Genomic DNA, 19,457 nt, shown 5'->3' with positions numbered 1-19,457 from the left:
ATTTGTCAGTTTTAGCAATATTCTCACAATAATTACAATTACCACAAGGAAAGTTACCCTTGGGTTGACGAAGCCAAGTTTCACGTTTAGGAGCAGGGAGGTGACTTCTTACTAACCTGTCCTTAAGTGTGGGGGCCCTCCTAAAACTGATTCCAGGGGGTTCCGTGAATATTTCCCGTAAAGTCGGGTCACATTCAATAATGTTCCAGTTTTTCTTTATAATGTGTTTAATCTGGACAGCCTCCTTGCTGTAATGAGTGACAAAATAGGGTTTCTGTGTTGATACTCTATTGGGTCTAGACTGAAGCAAGCTCTTCCTTTCAAGTGATTGGGCTCGATTATGAGCTTGAACAAGAGTTTTTGTTTGGTAACCTCTTTGTTGAAAACGCCGCTGCATATCCAAAGACTGATACTGGAAATCCTGATCTGAATCACATATACGCCTTAGTCTCTGGATCTGTCCAAAGGGTATGTTATCAATAAGCCATGGGGGATGAAAACTATTAGCATGCAGCAAGGTATTACGATCTGTTGACTTTCTGAAGATAGATGTATGTAGGAATCCCTCATTATCTTTTGAGATCCGTAGATCAAGAAAGTTGATAGTGTGTAAATCATAATCCAAACTAAATTTAAGGTTCTCATTTAAGCTATTAACATATACATGGAAGTCTACAAGTTCTTTTTCTGAACCTGAGAACATCAAAATCACATCGTCAATATATCTACCCCACCACAAGATTTTATCTTTAAAAGGGTTGACGTTGGAAAATATATAGCGCTCCTCCCATAAGCCTAGAAACAGATTGGCATAGTTGGGAGCAAAACAAGCACCCATTGCAGTCCCCTTTTCTTGTCTATACAATATGTCTTGAAAGAGAAAGATGTTGTTCTTTAAAGTCCACTCAGTAAGTTGCACTATAAAGTCACTGGGAGGCATCAAATGTTCAGGTCTGGATGAGAGATAGTGTTTCAAAGCCTCTAAACCCTCGTTATGTACAATATTGCTATATAGGGACTCCACATCCATTGTGGCCATAATGCAGGAGCCTATGTTGCCTATTTGTTCAATTTTCTTTAAAACCTGTGTAGTATCTTGAATATAAGAAGGTAAATCTGCCACAAATGGCTTGATAAAATAATCCACAAACTTGGAAGCAGGTTCTGTTATTGAGTCATTCCCGCTGATTATCGGTCTGCCAGGTGGATTTTCCAGATCCTTGTGGACTTTGGGGAGCATATAAAAAGTAGAATAACGTGGGTGTTGACAAAGCAAAAACTCATATTCTCTCTTAGTAATCCAATTATGTGATTTTGCCTCATTAAGCAATTGCTCCTGCTCTCTTCTTATAGTGTTCATTGGATTGGATGAGGGCTTTGAGTAATACTGAGTGTTGTCTAGCTGGCGAAGAGCTTCACTTATATACTTCTTCTTGTCCCACACACAGACAGCACCACCCTTATCAGCACTTTTTATGATTATATCATCTCTCTCCGAAAGCCACTTAAGTGCTTGAGATTCATTTTGTGTAAGATTATGCTGGGTGATCTTTTTTTGTTTACTGTAAAGCTTTTCTACTTCATAGGACACCTTTTTGGTGAAAGTAGTCAATATGGGATTGGTGGTACAAGGTGAAAAAGTAGACTTGGGCCGAAAAGAAGAGTTTACCGTGGTGGTTGAGTAGGTAGCTGCACCCTGTGCGTTCTGGGAGTACCAGGCCTTCAAATGTAGACTTCTATAGAATCGATAGAGGTCCACTTTGGTGTCAAATGGTCTACCTGAATATGTAGGAGAAAATGAGAGACCCTTGGACAAGACAGAAACGCAGTCATCAGAGAGGGGGAGGTCTGAAATATTAATTACTACCGATGCTTCAACCGGCTCCTTGTGATTGGTGGTTCCTGAGAGTGGGTTCTGCCACTTTCCACCCCTCCGCGTTTTCCTCTTCCTCTTTTGTAAGGTTGGTTGTGCTGTCTGGGGCGAGATTCCAAAAAAGCATTTCTGTCATACACATCAGCAATTTTGTCACGGTCATGAGTTTCATCATAATTCTCATCATCAGTGCTTGGAAGATTAAAAGACACTCTTCTTTTTGTCAGGTGTCCCTTCTTGCCCCAGCCATATATAGAACAATTACTATAGTCATTACAGTCTCGCTTAAATTTGATTATTTTGCCTTGTTTCAATTTTGTTGACAATTTATCAAGATCTTCTTTTAGTTTATTTTCAAAAGGCAACCTGTATTCCTCTGATTCTGTCTGGATGAGCTGAGATTTCAAATCCTCAATATGAGATTGTACAACTGACTTCTGCTTTCTGGCTTCTTCAATTAACAAGAGGATTAAGTCTAGGGAGCATTTATTAAGAATAGCTTCCCATTTATCCTTAAAATCCACATTATCATAGCCAAATGAGGGAAATTTATTCAATCTCAAACCTCTTGGGATCATGTCCTGCCTCCAGTAGTCAGATAGGGTAATGATATGAAGATTCAGCTTCACCTCTTTTTCAGAAAGTTTTTGAAGATCAATGTGCAGTTTACGTGTATCTGTCCTCTGTGCATGTTCCTGGTCAAAGTCCAGTTCCAGAAGAGTGTCTTCTACAATGATAGCTTTGCCCTCATCCTTAGTGTAGGAGAAAGATTTGTTAGTGGCCATGTTGATATTATAGTGGGTCCTCAACGTTCAAAAAATAAAACGGAGCTGCTCCTGTCCAGGGTCACCCAAATTGATCCTCATAAGACTAAACAAAAGAGAACTGGAGCGCTGCTGGAATCCCTTGTATCCTCTGGTGCTCTTGGAAGGGTTAAATATAGAAAAAGATTTTGGAAAAAAATCCAAGTCCAGGCACTCAATAGGATGCAAAAGTTAAAAAGCCTTTAATGGTTGGGCTAAAGCATTAAAACACCAACGCGTATCGGCCCATTGGCCTTCATCAGGGTGTTGGTAACAAACAGACAGAATCACGCAGTACTTATAGTTGCATTGGTTTCAGGTGTGCCACTCTGGCACTTGTAACACAATTTTTTGGCCACTAGAGGCAATAGTTCAGATAATGGCTAATACCAAAGATCAAACCATACAAATACAAGATAAAGGATCTCCAAGTGGAAGAAAAAAAAACAAAAAAAAAAAACAGGAGAGAGTAACACCAATACAAACATCTTGTGTACTCCACACAATTATATCCATAAAGTCAAATAAATGTGTAGAGGCTAGTTACCCATCTTACTTCTGGATTCATTGTCAAGATAGTTCCAAAGCAACAGGAGAAAAATATTATTATGGGCATTACAGTACATTAAAAGAACAGTCAACATTCACGGACAACAATACACTGTCCCTATTGAGACACAACTTTTACAAAAAAGGTGAGAGGTCAAAGTCTTCATTAAGACCTGGATGACTAGTAGCCCTCAAGGAATAGATCCAATATGTCTCCCTTTGTTTAAGGCGTTTGATGATATCCCCACCCCTGGCATCCAGGCGAACAGCCTCAATGCCCACTACTCTTAGGGTCGAATCACTCCCATGTTTTGCGTCTATATAATGTTTGGCCATTGGATAGTTCATATTTCCAGTCCGAATGGCATATCTATGTTCAGCTACCCTGTCTCTTAGTCTCCTTTTAGTAAGGCCTATATAAAAACAGCCACAAGTACACTCTAAACGATAAACAACATGGGTAGAATTGCAATTTATAAAACTGTTAATAGTGTAAGTCTTATTGCTAAAAACATCCATAAATTTGTCAGTTTTAGCAATATTCTCACAATAATTACAATTACCACAAGGAAAGTTACCCTTGGGTTGACGAAGCCAAGTTTCACGTTTAGGAGCAGGGAGGTGACTTCTTACTAACCTGTCCTTAAGTGTGGGGGCCCTCCTAAAACTGATTCCAGGGGGTTCCGTGAATATTTCCCGTAAAGTCGGGTCACATTCAATAATGTTCCAGTTTTTCTTTATAATGTGTTTAATCTGGACAGCCTCCTTGCTGTAATGAGTGACAAAATAGGGTTTCTGTGTTGATACTCTATTGGGTCTAGACTGAAGCAAGCTCTTCCTTTCAAGTGATTGGGCTCGATTATGAGCTTGAACAAGAGTTTTTGTTTGGTAACCTCTTTGTTGAAAACGCCGCTGCATATCCAAAGACTGATACTGGAAATCCTGATCTGAATCACATATACGCCTTAGTCTCTGGATCTGTCCAAAGGGTATGTTATCAATAAGCCATGGGGGATGAAAACTATTAGCATGCAGCAAGGTATTACGATCTGTTGACTTTCTGAAGATAGATGTATGTAGGAATCCCTCATTATCTTTTGAGATCCGTAGATCAAGAAAGTTGATAGTGTGTAAATCATAATCCAAACTAAATTTAAGGTTCTCATTTAAGCTATTAACATATACATGGAAGTCTACAAGTTCTTTTTCTGAACCTGAGAACATCAAAATCACATCGTCAATATATCTACCCCACCACAAGATTTTATCTTTAAAAGGGTTGACGTGGGAAAATATATAGCGCTCCTCCCATAAGCCTAGAAACAGATTGGCATAGTTGGGAGCAAAACAAGCACCCATTGCAGTCCCCTTTTCTTGTCTATACAATATGTCTTGAAAGAGAAAGATGTTGTTCTTTAAAGTCCACTCAGTAAGTTGCACTATAAAGTCACTGGGAGGCATCAAATGTTCAGGTCTGGATGAGAGATAGTGTTTCAAAGCCTCTAAACCCTCGTTATGTACAATATTGCTATATAGGGACTCCACATCCATTGTGGCCAATGGATAGTTAAATACTTTCGGGCTATGATACTGAAATTGATTCTGAAAATCATTTGTTGTAATGTATAATTAAGAGCTTGTATTAGAGAGCTGATTTTATGGTTAAGTCACGGCCTTAAACTGTAGCCTGCAAATACTTCTAGAGAGAAGAATATATTACTTTAGGGCACGATCCTTGTCTTTTATTCCTGCCATAATTAAATTAAAAATGTCTTGAAAAAGTCCTCAAAGTCCTGGAAAATAGCTGAAAAAGAGCAGGAACCCTGACAATAGACATAAACTTAAAACTAGTTTTGTTTTAATATCAAACATTATTGTCAACTATTTGACACACACACACACACACACACACACGCACATACACACACACACACACATATATATATATATATATAATATAATAATAACATTTTCTATTATTAATAATATATCCTTTTAAAAGTATTACTATACGTCTATTTTTGGGAATATTTTAATGTGGTGCAACAATCAACATGGAGCAAAAAACTCCAATTCAGATTGTAAAATGCAATGATATTCATGAATTAATGATTTGTGATATTTGAAAAACATTTACCTTTTACATCCCTTGGGTTAAACCCCAGAATGCAACCTGACAAGGTGGGTTCTAAAACTGTGCTTTATTATATAATCACTTCAGCTTTTGAGTGTATTGGAGAAGTATATGATTTAACGGTGGCCGAGACTCTGCTTATCTCTCTCGATGGGTCTGTATGACAGGTGCTGTGTCATGCCGGTGAGCTGTGATTCTAGAACATTCCGTTGGATAGCAAGCACACAAGATCACAGATGCCAATAAAACAGAGTTCTCCGATCTGTCTCACCACTAATTTATTTTTATTCTTTCCCCCCAGCAGGATATAGACCAACCACTACACCAGGCTTGATTTATCTGTGGACAACCTACCAGAAATCCCTCCCCCACCCCTGCCCGTACATAGCCAGGATGGAAAGCTATGTTGTCAGTAGGATGGAACCTGACGAATGCTGGTCTTGATGAAGATGTCGCTCGGATCCGTATTTAATTCCATGTGGGAATACTTGCCATGCGATGAGGCTTTGAGATTTTTGACAGCTTTGCTATCGGAACATCTGGCACCTTGGGTTTGATTATTTTTTCGTGCAAGTGGATATAAACTAGTACGTCCGCTCTTAGCGTGACTAGCGTGAAGAGGATTGAACATGCCCTTCCAACAGCCAAACCGCCTGCGCGGCGTGTGGAGGGCCATGTGTCCGCGGCTAGGCCTCAGCGCTAGCCTGGATCTGTCATTCTTGTGTTGGATATTAGGCTTGGCCCTGCACTCACAGCTGGCAGCCTCGCAAAAACTGGATGAAACGGACCCCATTGTCACTACAACTTACGGCAAACTGCGGGGATTCAAAAAGGAACTCAACAATGAGATTCTGGGGCCTGTCATCCAGTTCCTCGGGGTCCCTTACGCAGCACCTCCTACAGGCGAAAGGCGCTTCCAACCGCCCGAGCCGCCTGTTTCATGGTCAGATATCCGTAACGCAACTCAGTTTGGCCCCGTTTGTCCCCAAACCCTACTGGAGGGCAGGCTACCGGACGTAATGCTCCCGGTTTGGTTCACCAACAGTATTGAAGTGGTGTCATCCTACGTACAGGACCAGAGCGAGGACTGCTTATTCTTAAACATATACGTGCCAACGGAGGATGGTGAGTTCATGTGCGGGCAGGTCGGACAGACCTGTATTTGTCATCTCACTGTGTCAGTTTCATTTGTGAAGAATGAGTGCAGTGGAAAAAAAATAGCATGATATCTGCATGTCCGATGCATGCTGCTGCTTAATACATGTTAGCGAGTGTGTGCAAGGCTGTATGTGTGTCCTAACCTTCCTACCATCGCCTGCACATGCAAATCTCTCTGTGTGCTGCAGCACGTCCAACTTAGGTGGTCGAGTTTCTTTCCCCTTCCTTTACTTGTTAAACAGACACACACTTTAGTGTAAACAGCCCATAAAGGAACCATAAAGGGGGAATATTTTTATGCAGTACTCATGATGATAATGATGATTTAGGTCAGAGAACTACTTCTCGTTAAACTCATCTCTTCCTCTTTCAGTCAAGTTGTGCTGTTGCATGCTCCTGATGTCCATAACGGACTCCCATGTTATTTTTTAGTCTTCTATTCATTTTGCAGTAAAAAGAATATCCAAGGAATGTGCCAGAAAACCCGGCAAGAAAATTTGTAGAAAAGGAGGTATGTATCCACCGACATGAAACCCAATAGAGAACAGGCAACGGTCACTCCCTTCTCTACAACACCTGGAGTCCAGATCTCGGCTCTCCAAGGCCGCATGTCAGAGAAGAAGCCATAATTGATTCCCACCATGAAGAGTTAAATGGGGAGACGGAGCCATCTCTTAAATCAGTTGGGCACACGTTGAACTTGCAGAGTCTAATCTTAGTTAAAGAGATGCTATCTGGTTTTCATTGGCCTACACTGGCTATATTGATCACAGCTTCATCAAGATAATGTCTCTAGCTCCTCCACCCTGATGTATCCTACCTCGGCCCCTCTGAACATTTGGTTTGGTGACAGCTCGCTTTATATAAAGTATCCTGTTAATACGGCCTCTCTGGTGACAAGAACAACCGTAAAACGTTCCAGTGGGAGAACATTGTCCTATCTTCTGCTGACATGAGGGTAAATGATGATAAAATTAATCTATCGGGTAAACTATCCCTATAATGTGACCCATTCTGCATTTTAATGTTGTTTACAGATGAATCACTGTCATAGAAAAAGGTTGATTCATTGTTAGATTTTCTGATGAATCAAATCAACATTGATATTCTGTCATCGTTTCAGCTTACTTTATTTTGCAGATCTTGTTCAAACTTCATTGTTGATTCAAAAGTATCTTGTTCACCTTTTCATAACCGTTAGGATACCATGGCATTTAAGTGCCACATTAAATAAATACATAAATAAATAATAATAATAATACTAAATAAATAAATCTAAGATTACGAGATTAAAGTAGTAATATTTCGGGAATAATTTGAGTCAAAATCAAAATACTACAAGAATAAAGTGAAAATACTATGAGAATAAAGTCGAAATCTTTGGAGAATAAAGAGAATAAAGTTTATAGCAAGATATAAAAGTGAATGAAACATCAGAAGGCATGGAAAAACAGTATTGTTTAATTTATAATTAAAATAATGTATTATTTTCTAATCGGATAGACTCGCATGCCATTAAACTGAACCAAGCACAGCGATCTGTCACTCCACTTTAAAGAGCATGAAAAAAAACATTATTGTAATACAGTATATTGTTTGTATTTCACTTTTAAACTGACAGATTTTGAAAGCTGAGATTTTATTCTGACATGTTTATTATTAAAACAATCGACTTTGTTCTCATAATATTTTGACTTTATTCTCATAATATTTTGACTTTATTCTCGTAGTATTTTGACTTTATTCTCGAAATGTTTAGACTTTATTCTCGAAATGTTTAGACTTTATTCTCGTAATATTTAGAATTTATTCTCGTAATATTTCGACATTATTCTTGTAATATTTTGACTATTCTCAAAACATTTTATTCGAAACATTTCAACTTTATTCTCATAATATTTCGACTTTATTCTCGTAGTATTCAACTTTAATCTCGAAATATTATAACTTTAATCTCGTAATCGTAGATTTTTTTTTCTTTTTACGTGCAACTAAATGCTGTCATATTAGCGTCAACATTGTATCAACATTTTTTTTTTAAATTATCGATTCAGCAACTGACATTATTTTAACGACTCTTCGATGTTGAAGGTCACTTGCCGACTGTGAAACTCATTCTCATCTGCATTAATCTACAGCACAAATTTAGGCTTTTCAGAAATGAAATAAAAATCAAACACTTATACAGCAGCAAAAAATTCCTAAAAGATTAAGTCCAGTGAGGACACAGATAGCATCTTGCTCTGGGTTTATCATGCATGTTTAGTCCACAATGCAGAAACTGTTGTGAATTTGCTGAAATTTTTGACATCTCTAATGTTTGCTGTTGAATCCATGTTTCCATCCTGCTGTATAATAAGACCCACCATCAACACAACTTGTGGCATTGTTTGAATAGCAATGTCTCTCGTGCCTGAAAAATAATGGAGACATTCTAGTAAAATTGAAGTGTTAGATGGAGTGGCTTTGAGAGGTGTGAGTGATTCTCAGATTGAGAGTTTCTTTGTAAGTGATGTGAAAGCCCTTCTCTTTTGCTAAGAATATCATATTTAATTCAAGTCTGGTTTGATGGTTTATGTGCCGTAAGATACATCCTATGCTAGAATTGTGAAATAATTGTCAGTGGTATGTCTTTTTGTGAACAAGTTCCATTTTCATTTAGACTCTCCCATTGATATTTTTGGAAAAATTGGTTTTTAAGGGGAAATGCAATGATTAGATTTAATTTTTTAGACCCCAAGCTTTATACTTTAATTGGATTTGAAATTCACACATCTACCTTTAATTATGTTAATGGAAACCTTAATTTTGAAAGCCTAATTCATTTACGCCTCAGATAGATAAGAGCATTGTTTAATGGATTGTTTTTTTCTTTCTTTATGTAATTAACTACCTTGAATCAACAGTTGCCACGGTCTTTCTGACTTAAGGACATACTGTCAAGGACACTGTAAAAACTTTACGCCTTTTCATTTATAAAATAAAGGTTCTTTATTGGCAATTATGGTTCCATTTAGAATCTTTAACATCCATGGGACCTTTCCATTTCCAAAAATGTTCTGTATAGTAGACAATATTCTTTACATTTTTAAATTGTTCTTTAAATTATTAAAAATTATTAAAATTAAAATCATAGTCCTTTTAAGAACTATTTGATTAAAGGTTTTTTGGGAACAAAAATTTTTTTTTCTATAGCATTGCTGCAAAAAACACTTTTGACACATAAATCAAAATCTTTGTTGATAAAAAGACAACGAATTAAGCCACGGTAAGCTATTAAAACTTAATTCAGAGCTTGTAACAAGGGCTTCCTTCAATGAAAATTATTTTAGTGTTGTTTTCATTTCTAGCCTGGTGGCATTTAGCTGTGTCACAAAACTTGAGTGACCGTCAATAAGCTCTCACTTTCTTCCTGTTCCGGTACAGCAGTGGTTGATGGTAGTCCTAAGGGATGTGCGATGCTTGCAATGCCCTAAAACAGAAATGGATTTGCAGCCCCAATGCTTCGGTTTCCATATTTTTTGCTCCCTCTCAGTTTCTGCATCCTCTCTGCTCCCTCAATTGAGATGGTCTGCAAAGCCTGAGCTGAAATACGCTCCATCTCGGCTGGGTGAATGGCACGCGGGGGAGCCAGGGTTAGCGGCGAGGGTGGAGATGAGCGCAGACGTCTGTTTGTATTGAAGCCGGGGGTGGTGCTCGCAGAAACTCGGGGAGAAACATGATCAAACATGAGAGTTAGAGGTGTGAAAAAAAGCGAGGCTGAGTTTGTGTCTGTAAGTAAGAGGTTTGTCACACTTGTTTTGGAAGCTTGCAGTAGATGGTGACGCGTGGGTGGAAAGAGCCGCAGTGTGACACAGCAACAGGATTCCTCTGGTTCAAGGTTGTCCGACTCTCAAAGAAAATCTGATTGGAATCATACATACATTGGGTGATCAGAATAACCTGGACTTCGCTATAACTCGCTGTGACTCGAATCATATCTCGCACTGTGGGATATGCAGTGTATTTATAAATGTGTTTTATAGGAACATAATTCATTATACAGGTTTATATTACCAGGGTGTAATGGAATACCCTGGGGCTTTGGAAATAGTGTTTTTCAAGTGATGATTATAGCTAAAAATCTCAAGAAACATTTGTGTTTATTTATGTTTTTTTTATATAAGGATGATTATGTATATTTTTTGAAAAATTTGAGTGGTCAGTGGTGCTTGTTGGCACAAGTTTTGCCGCAGTCATGGTAGGGTATTGCAGGTGGTTTCTAGAGTGTTGCTAGGGTATTCTGATTGGTTACAAAAGCCCCCATACCTAGAACAATATACAGTGCAAAAAAAATACATATTTTTTTGTTGTTTATAATAAGTATTTTGTATAAACAAAATAAAGGTTTACTATTAGCACATTTTATAATCATTAATTTTTATTATTTTTATTGCATCTTGTCTAGTCTTTTATCAATATTTTCTTATGATTTTCATTTCCATAATAAATTAATTTCTTATATACTATGGTAAAAACTGTTTTTGAATAGTAAAAAAAAAACAAACAAAAAAAAAAAAACTATTTACTATTACTATTTTGTAATTTATTCATAGTGAATGAATTAATGAGGTAAATCATACACAACAATTAAAGGCAGTATATTTTATCACGATATGGTATTTATTTTATATATTTAATTTGTATATTAATGTTTTCCAATTTACAATAATGATAGTTTTATTTTTTTACAATACTAAAGTGAAATTTTGTGATGAAATTAGGTCACTTGTTTAAAAAAGTCACAATTTTACTTTTTCATTTTGATTAGATAGATAGATAGATAGATAGAAAGATAGATAGATGGATAGATGGATAGATAGATAGACAGACACCTCACCTAAACAAGCCACATGATATGAAGTATAATTTAAAAGAATAAGAAAAACACCATTTGTAGTATATGTGATGTTTTAGAACTGTAATATGGGTCAGCACAAAATGCTTTCCATGTTTCCCCATTCTAACATAACATGCATTTTAGTCAGCTTTCTTTAGCGAACCCAGTGTTCTGACTCTTGAATCAGTTTGTTCAGAATATATTTGAATATTGAATATGTGTGTAGGAGTGGGACAGAGTACTGTTACTGTAGGTTATGCTTGTCACCATTGTTCCAGAGTAATTTTCTGCTCACTGTGCTTATGTATGAACTTCCTGTGTGACATGCAGGCCATCTAGTGTAGGTGATGATGTCTCAGTTGGAATCAATAATGAAGGAACCGTTTCAGCATAACTGATGAATACTAACAACAGATTGCTGGATCATTTTATCCAAATCGAATCACTCATTCGGTCCCACTCGCACACTTATCCTCAGCCTTTACCACATCATTAAAAACAAAACAAAAAAACAATCAATAGTCTATTGCAGTCTTAAATTGCCCTGACCGGACTTTCATCTGACAATGCAGATTTACATGAAAGTCATGCCTTTAATGAAAGGGAACCAACAGGGCAGAAATAAATCAATGTTTTCATTTTTATTTTATTTTTTTAATAAAATGTTTATTTGTGGTATATTTCTAGGATTTTTAAAATTTTCTTCTTGCTTTCAGTAATGTGTTTTGGCTTTAGTACAATGACAAATAAAAGCTAATAATCCAACCAAAATTGATTAAAATATCATCTTTATATGTTACCTTGGCATTAAAAACCCTTGGACTAGGTCAGACTTTATTTTAGAGACTCAAGAATTGACAAACCTCACCAGAGACATATGAGATTTAGTATTAATTTATTAATTTTTTTCTTAATGAGGTTAATCTAAACAAAGAAATGCATGTAAAAAAGGCAAATTATTTTCTGCTCCAGAGCAGATACCATTATTTGTACCAACCTGGCACCCTCTAAATTTAGATTTCCAGTAGATAAGGGATTTCTGGTTGTATCTGAAAAGATAAAGTGGGATTAGGATCATTTAGTTCTTGGCTGTTTTGCTGATTTATGACTCGTCCCTCAGCCTAATTTTTGCGGATTCGGTTCTTAAACTCCCACCCACGCCCAGAAAATGTCACTCTGTTCTTAATGTTTTGTTACTCATTTAATGGAAAATATTGTAAAACTATAAGAAAAAAGCAGTTCAAGCTAATAAATGTTGTGTTCTTCATATCTAAAGCCGTTGGTCTGAACTGTGAAATTCCTGTGCTAAGTGTAGTGCCAAGTTGCTTTAATTACAGTTTATGCTAAAATGGAGCACATAAGAGGCAACAGACTGGTGTGTGGCAACTGGCACTGCTCCCAGATCAGCTCAAAGCATGTTCTCCCAACGTAGATGACAACAACCATACCTTGTGGAGAGAAAAAGCAGAAAGGAAGTGAAGGGACAGACTGTCACAGATGGTGCATATGCAGGGGAGACTGTCTAAATGCTTAATTCACCTTGAAATGACAATGAGAGACTCACGTTTAACCTAGAGCTTTGTGTTCATTGAATACACAAACAAGCCCCATGCATGCATTCTTGGACAAAAGAATGAAGTCCCTCCCCACCCGATAGTTCTACTTTCAGTAACTGTGTTTTTATTCTGAGCATGTTGGAAAGATGTGTAGGCTGCTTCATTCCTTTTATCTGCTGCACTTTTCTGAAAACTAGTTATTGTTAATGGCTATTGACAACAAAAGTTAGCTATTGGGTTAAATGAAATTATGTTGTCAGAGTTTCACAACAGTTTTTATTAACTGACACAAGCCTACATTGAATGTAAGAGTTACTGTAGCAGTATGAGGTCACAGAGCAGGGCACTATTATGTTGTAATTAGATAACAGAAAAGAGTAAATTATAAAGAACAAATGTTTGGTCCAAAAACTTGTGGAACTCAGACCAGAATTATACATGAATTAATGAATTGACATTTATTTATATTGCATTCATTATGTATTCATTACTCTTTTATCCAAAGTGACTTACAATGAGGAACTTCATACACAGAATCAATTAGTTTAATTTAATTGTAGGCAGTACAACAAATTCAACCATGATATTTAATTTTATATTAATCTGTTTTCCATTTCACAATAATGAAAATTAGACTCTTTATTTTGCATTACAATGATGAGAATTTGGTAGTAAAATGAGCTCACTTTTCCTGAAAACAATATCACAGTGTTGCAGTCTTAAGAGTCATCATACACTTTCACACAACAGGCCAATCTTATGCTAAAATTTTAACACAAAAATGTGATCCAAAGTTTGTGAGCTGCCATTGTGTGTTTCCAAGTTATGCCACCCTCTAAGATACCTTATTTTACCCAAATTCAGAATTGCTTGCATGTTTAAAATATAAAACAATCCCAGAATGCATTTCATTGAGTCGAGGGGATAAAAATCATAAAAGATGACAGATGAGTTGATTAAATAATCATTGTAGTGCTCGTTATCATTAAAAATAGTTTACCCAATATTTGTGACTATTGTAGGTTTTTATTCTTATAATTAAAGTGCTGTGCTGTTAGCATGGCAACATACAAACTAATTTAAATCACTATTGGAATCCATTGTTAGTCTCAGTAGCTTGTGTATGGAAGCCAAAACATGTTATTAAAATATTATTTTGAATTGTTTGTTTTAGTTAGGACACCTCGAAACAGACCAAAAAAAACATTATCAGTCTAAATTCGAAATGAAGATTGTTTAAGCACGTTCCACACCCCTAAACCTTTCATTATTGGTTTTGACGTTAATGCCAGTAATTAGTTTCTCTGATCCGAGAAGTGTAACTAAAAGGAATAAGCCTGCGCCAGTCAACTAGAACAGTAGTTGTGTGCCTGTGCTCTTTCAGACTGCAAAACCCAAAGTCAGTCCATCCCAACACAATCAATGGCCGTCTTTGTATTCGCTGTCACCGCTATGACTGCCGCGGACACTTCTAGACCTCTAATTAGAGTGGAGGCATCAATAACTCATCACTCCCTTCATTAAACATATCGGCGGCCATGCGGCCCGTCTCGGGGCAGTGTCACAGCAGCGTTTTGCTGCTTCAGTAGTTCACCACGTCCTCCGCCGTTTGTCTGTGCTGGATGTCATTACTGAAGGGGTCATTTAATCACAGAGAGAGATCATAACGAGCAGAAAGAGGCAAAAGTAACACACATCCTGCAGACAGCCCCTCATGCCCAGACACACAGAGAGCCTTTGAATAATAAAGGACAGGAAATCGCATTAACAGGCCAGGGTTAAATGAGGGACAGGCCAGGGAGAGATATAAGTAGAAATCTGTGTTTTTGAAGCCACTTTAAAAAGGGTCGTTTTTCAAACTACTATAATTTAAAGAAGTTTGAAACAAATGCTCATAAATGTATGCTATTTTAAAATATAGAACTCCTATTAATCAGTTTTTCATCTTTGTCTTTTTTTTTAATGGCAATGACCTCAATTTGGGTGTTAGATTGGTTAAATAAAAAAAAAAAATAATAGGGCTGAAACGAAAACTCGAGTAACTCGATTACAAAAAATTATCCCTTTTAATGAGCCTCTTTTAATTTATTTTAAATCTCGCGTGAGGTTCTTTCGCAATGATTTTTTTAATGTGACAACGCATTTACGTCACCCACAAAGCGGAAGGAGACACAAGCGCTGCGTCTGAAATAGCCATAGGAAATCGCATACTGCAAGGAGTCAGCAGTGGATTTGAGGGCGTTGGCAAATGTAAAGAGAGCGTCGTGGCATGTGTCCATTCCAAGATAGAGCTGGCATACCACAACTAGAGCCCTAAGATCTCCGCAATGCAGAAAACGCGAAGGGAATCGCGTAATCCAGTCATAAAAATGCATCTTCCTTTATTAGCGTCAGCTGTCTCACTAAATAAGACGTGAACACATGAACAACAACTCCAGACAGTCACTTCATGAGCATTTGACCGTTTGATTTGAGTAAAACTATAGCGTCACATCACATACACAGAACTGTAAAGGTACGTCAACCCGTCAAAATAAAAATCCGGTTTAAAGACAAGTATTTGCCAGATATGTATTACTATTGTTCAGCAGAATGTACATAGCCTTCTACAAAAAAGGTTAAAGGTTTAATCACACAACATTTCTTCCATGTTTTATTTTTAATAGTAAATCCCCTTTGTTTACCGAAAAGTTACGTTTGCTTAATTTTCAGTAATTAAAAGATAAATTAAATTAATGTTTTATGTGTTTAATGTTTAATGTGCATCTCAGAAAAAGCTTTATTTAAAACCCCAACTGAATGGCACTTAAATGCACTTCATTCATCTGTCAACTTTATTGTCATTGTTCACAGTACAAGTACAGACAGAGAAACAATGGGTAATAATTAAATGTTTATTTTTGATGTATGCATTGCATTCTATGCATTTAAAAAATAAAAAATAAGAAATTTCTAAAAAAGGAAAGTGCGCCTTATAATACCGAGCGCTTTATATAGGGATCAAAGGCGCTCTGTCAAAATGTTGACATTCCCTTTAGCACAGCTCTATCTAGTGGAACGCAAACCCAGTCAAACGTTTGACTGCAGTATCTTCTATTCTATGCGCTTTATAGTCCGGTGCGGCCTATATATGAATACAGTTCTTAAATAGGCCATTAATTGAAGGTGTGCCTTATTATCCGGTGTGCCTTATAGTGCGGAAAATACAGTAAGCAAAAACACATTTTATCCGATTACTCGATTAAATCGATGGAATTTTTTGTAGAATACTCGATTACTAAAATATTCGATAGCTACAGCCCTAGTATATATACACACATAGTAAATGAGGGAACTTAACAGGAACAGCTGGACAAGGATTAAATAATCAGTAACCAAAGGAACTAACATGAACAAACTCAGATACAGATACATAATACATAATCGTGACAATACACCCCTCTTGGAAAGGTGGTCTCGTGCTGTGCAATGTCCTACTCAGGAAGGGGGCTTTAGAGGTGGGTATTAAGATCTTGATTGACAGGATCCCAGAGGAGTCAGTGGAGACAAACACCATGGTGGGGCCTTCTATGGGAGGAACCAGGGTGTGGAATTTTGGCTGAAGGGTTAAGCGAAACCCTGAAGCCACTTGATGGAGGTGGAGCCAGTGTGAGTGGAGGAACGGACTGGGAGCAGGGAAGTCGATGCTCAAGGGCATCAAGGTGGAGTTACTGGCCTGTGTGACCAAGGTGGAAACAGGGACTTGGCTTACCAGGGAGATGATGTTGTGTGTGAGCAAGATGGGGAAACTGAAGCAAGGAAGGAACCCAATGGAGACAAAGTGGTTTAGGGTTGAATCATTGCCACAGGTGCAAAAGTCCATGGTGGAAGCTGAGCGTCAACTCACTAAGGCTTGTTTTGATGGACGAGGGAACCCAGAGTAGTCCCAGGGTAGACAGGCCATGGTGAAGATGGGGAGAGTGGAGCCGGCCAGCTGTAAAAGTGTAGACATGGGCCTGGAGATCCAGGGTGCACCTGGGGACTCATGTCTCATGTCTAGCTGGTAGATGTGAAACCCTAGGCAAAGCTGACAAACCACACAGACCTAGCAGCGGGTGAAGAGCTGAGGAGTTAAGACAACACCAGTAGTTCCGATGGATCCAGGGAACTGGCGGTAACCAGCAAGAGAGATGGGACCAGGAAGACAGGCAGGAACATAGTCAGAAGAAGATCTCCAGATGGGACAGGAGTATCCAAATAATCGGATGGGACAGGCAAAGAAGGCCGTGATTTGGGGATGGGGATTTAGACCAAAGATTTGTCAGGTTTAGGTCTGCTCCTGGCTTTGGGGTGGACTGATCAGAATGCTTATTCTCCGGGGCTTTGGTGGTATCTGAGCTTAGTGGGTTCTTCAGGCTCACTGACTGTGAGGGAGAGGCCACAATTCCAGAGCATCCAGCCCAAATATGCCAGCAGCCTTCGATTCTCGTGGAGGAGTAGGAGACACAGTGCTGGTGAGTCCATGTCAATACAATATTACAAAACATATAGCAGTGTAGTGTTTGTTCATTTTCTACAGCTGTGCATTAGACACTTTCTGGATTTGAAAAGAGCTGAGGTCCTGTCACACTACTGAAAAATGTAATTAGGTTAGCAGTGCTGCTACTTTTAGGTTGTTAATCCCCAAAACATGGTAAAAATATGCAACAGCAGTGAGTGCAAGAGGGAAAAATAAGCAGAAATAATGATGGCACACAGAAAGAGAGAGATGGAGCAATGTGTGGCTACAGCTTGTGAGTTGAGGGTCACCTAAACAGTGCTGGAGACCGAGAGGGACTTCACCTTGAATATTAATGACAGTTTAAGCCCATCAATTCTTCATTGTGGCAGTTCTTGTAAGTGCAGACCTCTACGGCCACTACATCAGAAATAATTTTTCTGTGGCAGGAGAAACTGTCATTTAGAGAAGATTTAGATGCATAGGCACAATTCATTTTTAAACCAGTACATATAATGCTGATTTTGCCAAGAAAATTTCACTAATTCGATCCACTGAAAAATGCAAAGTACAGCCTATTTCCAACTCTTAATTAAACCATACTGCATTTGACTTATATATATATATATATATATATATATATATATATATATATATATATATATATATATATATATATTGAGCTGATGGTACTTTGTTGTTATTTTTAAAGTGCCAACCATCTCTTAAAATGAATGTGTGATGTTACACAGAGCAGGAATATAGTGGGTGAGAGAGATGTGACTCAGAGGTGTGCAGTCATGATGAACAACATTCTGTGAACGCGCTTGATTCTGTCCCTCAGTATGTATCATGAACAATGAAGAGAGTTGTTGTGTACTACAAGATGAAGAGATTAAGGCTAACAATAGATCTGAAAAAAAAAGAAGAAAAATATTGTTATGAAAGTGAAAGTCGTGACATTTTCCAAGTATGGTATTCCATACTCAGAATTTGTGCTCTGCATTTAACAGCAGTGAGAAGTGAACAACACACCGTGAACAATATGTATATGTATATATCATGGCCAAAAATATTGGCACCCTTGGTAAATATGATCAAAGAAGGCTGTGAAAATTTGTGTTTCTGTTTGGATTATTATACAGCTGGAAGATCCAAACATGGCCCATTATAGGATTTCTTACAGAGTCAGTCACTTTTAGATTTTTTACTTATTGGTATTTGATAGAATCAAAGATGCCATGTGTCTAGACAAGATCTCCAGGACATCCAGCAGAAATATAGGACCACAACATAAAAAATACAGCAGTTTTATTGTATATATGGGTACTGTTTATCTCTGTGTTCACCAAACTCGTTTTGAGGGTTTGCTGCTAAAAAAAAGCCCATTTTTTAGTTTCATCTGATCATAGAAGCCAATCCCATTTGAAGTTCCAGTCATGTATGATAACTGAATTAGTTTGTATTTGAATGAGCTAGGAGAATTTTTATTAAAACCCTCCCAAACAACATGTGGTGATGTAGGTTCTGTTTGACACATTTTTTGTAAGGTTTTCTGAACCCGAGACTTAACTATTTTCTGCAGATCTCCAGTTGTGATCCTTGGAGAGTCTTTAGCCACTCAAACTGACCTCCTCACCATGCATTAGGATGATATAGACACACGTCCTCTTCCAGGCAGTTTCGTAACATTTTATGTTGATTGGAAATTCTTAATTATTGCCCTGATGGTGGAAATGAGAATTGTTACTGCTCTAACTCTTTTCTTAAAGCCACTTCACTAATTTGTGAAGCTTAATTATCTTTTGCTGCACAACAGAAATATATTATTTGGTTTTTCTGATTGTGATGGATGATTAAGGGAATTTGGGCTTGGTTTTCCCTCCTCTTTATATTTCTGTGAAACAGGAAGCCGTGGCTGGATAATTTCATGTTTATAATCATGCTGGAGTGCTCAAAATTGTGAATATGAATGGAGATATACTTTAGAGATATTTTACTCATAAGAATTTCTAGGCATGCCAATAA

This window comes from Carassius gibelio, chromosome A11, assembly GCF_023724105.1.
Source record: "Carassius gibelio isolate Cgi1373 ecotype wild population from Czech Republic chromosome A11, carGib1.2-hapl.c, whole genome shotgun sequence".
In the NCBI taxonomy this organism is placed as follows: domain Eukaryota; kingdom Metazoa; phylum Chordata; class Actinopteri; order Cypriniformes; family Cyprinidae; genus Carassius; species Carassius gibelio.
The sequence above is the reverse complement of the archived record's forward strand: the minus strand, read 5'-3'. Positions refer to the sequence as shown.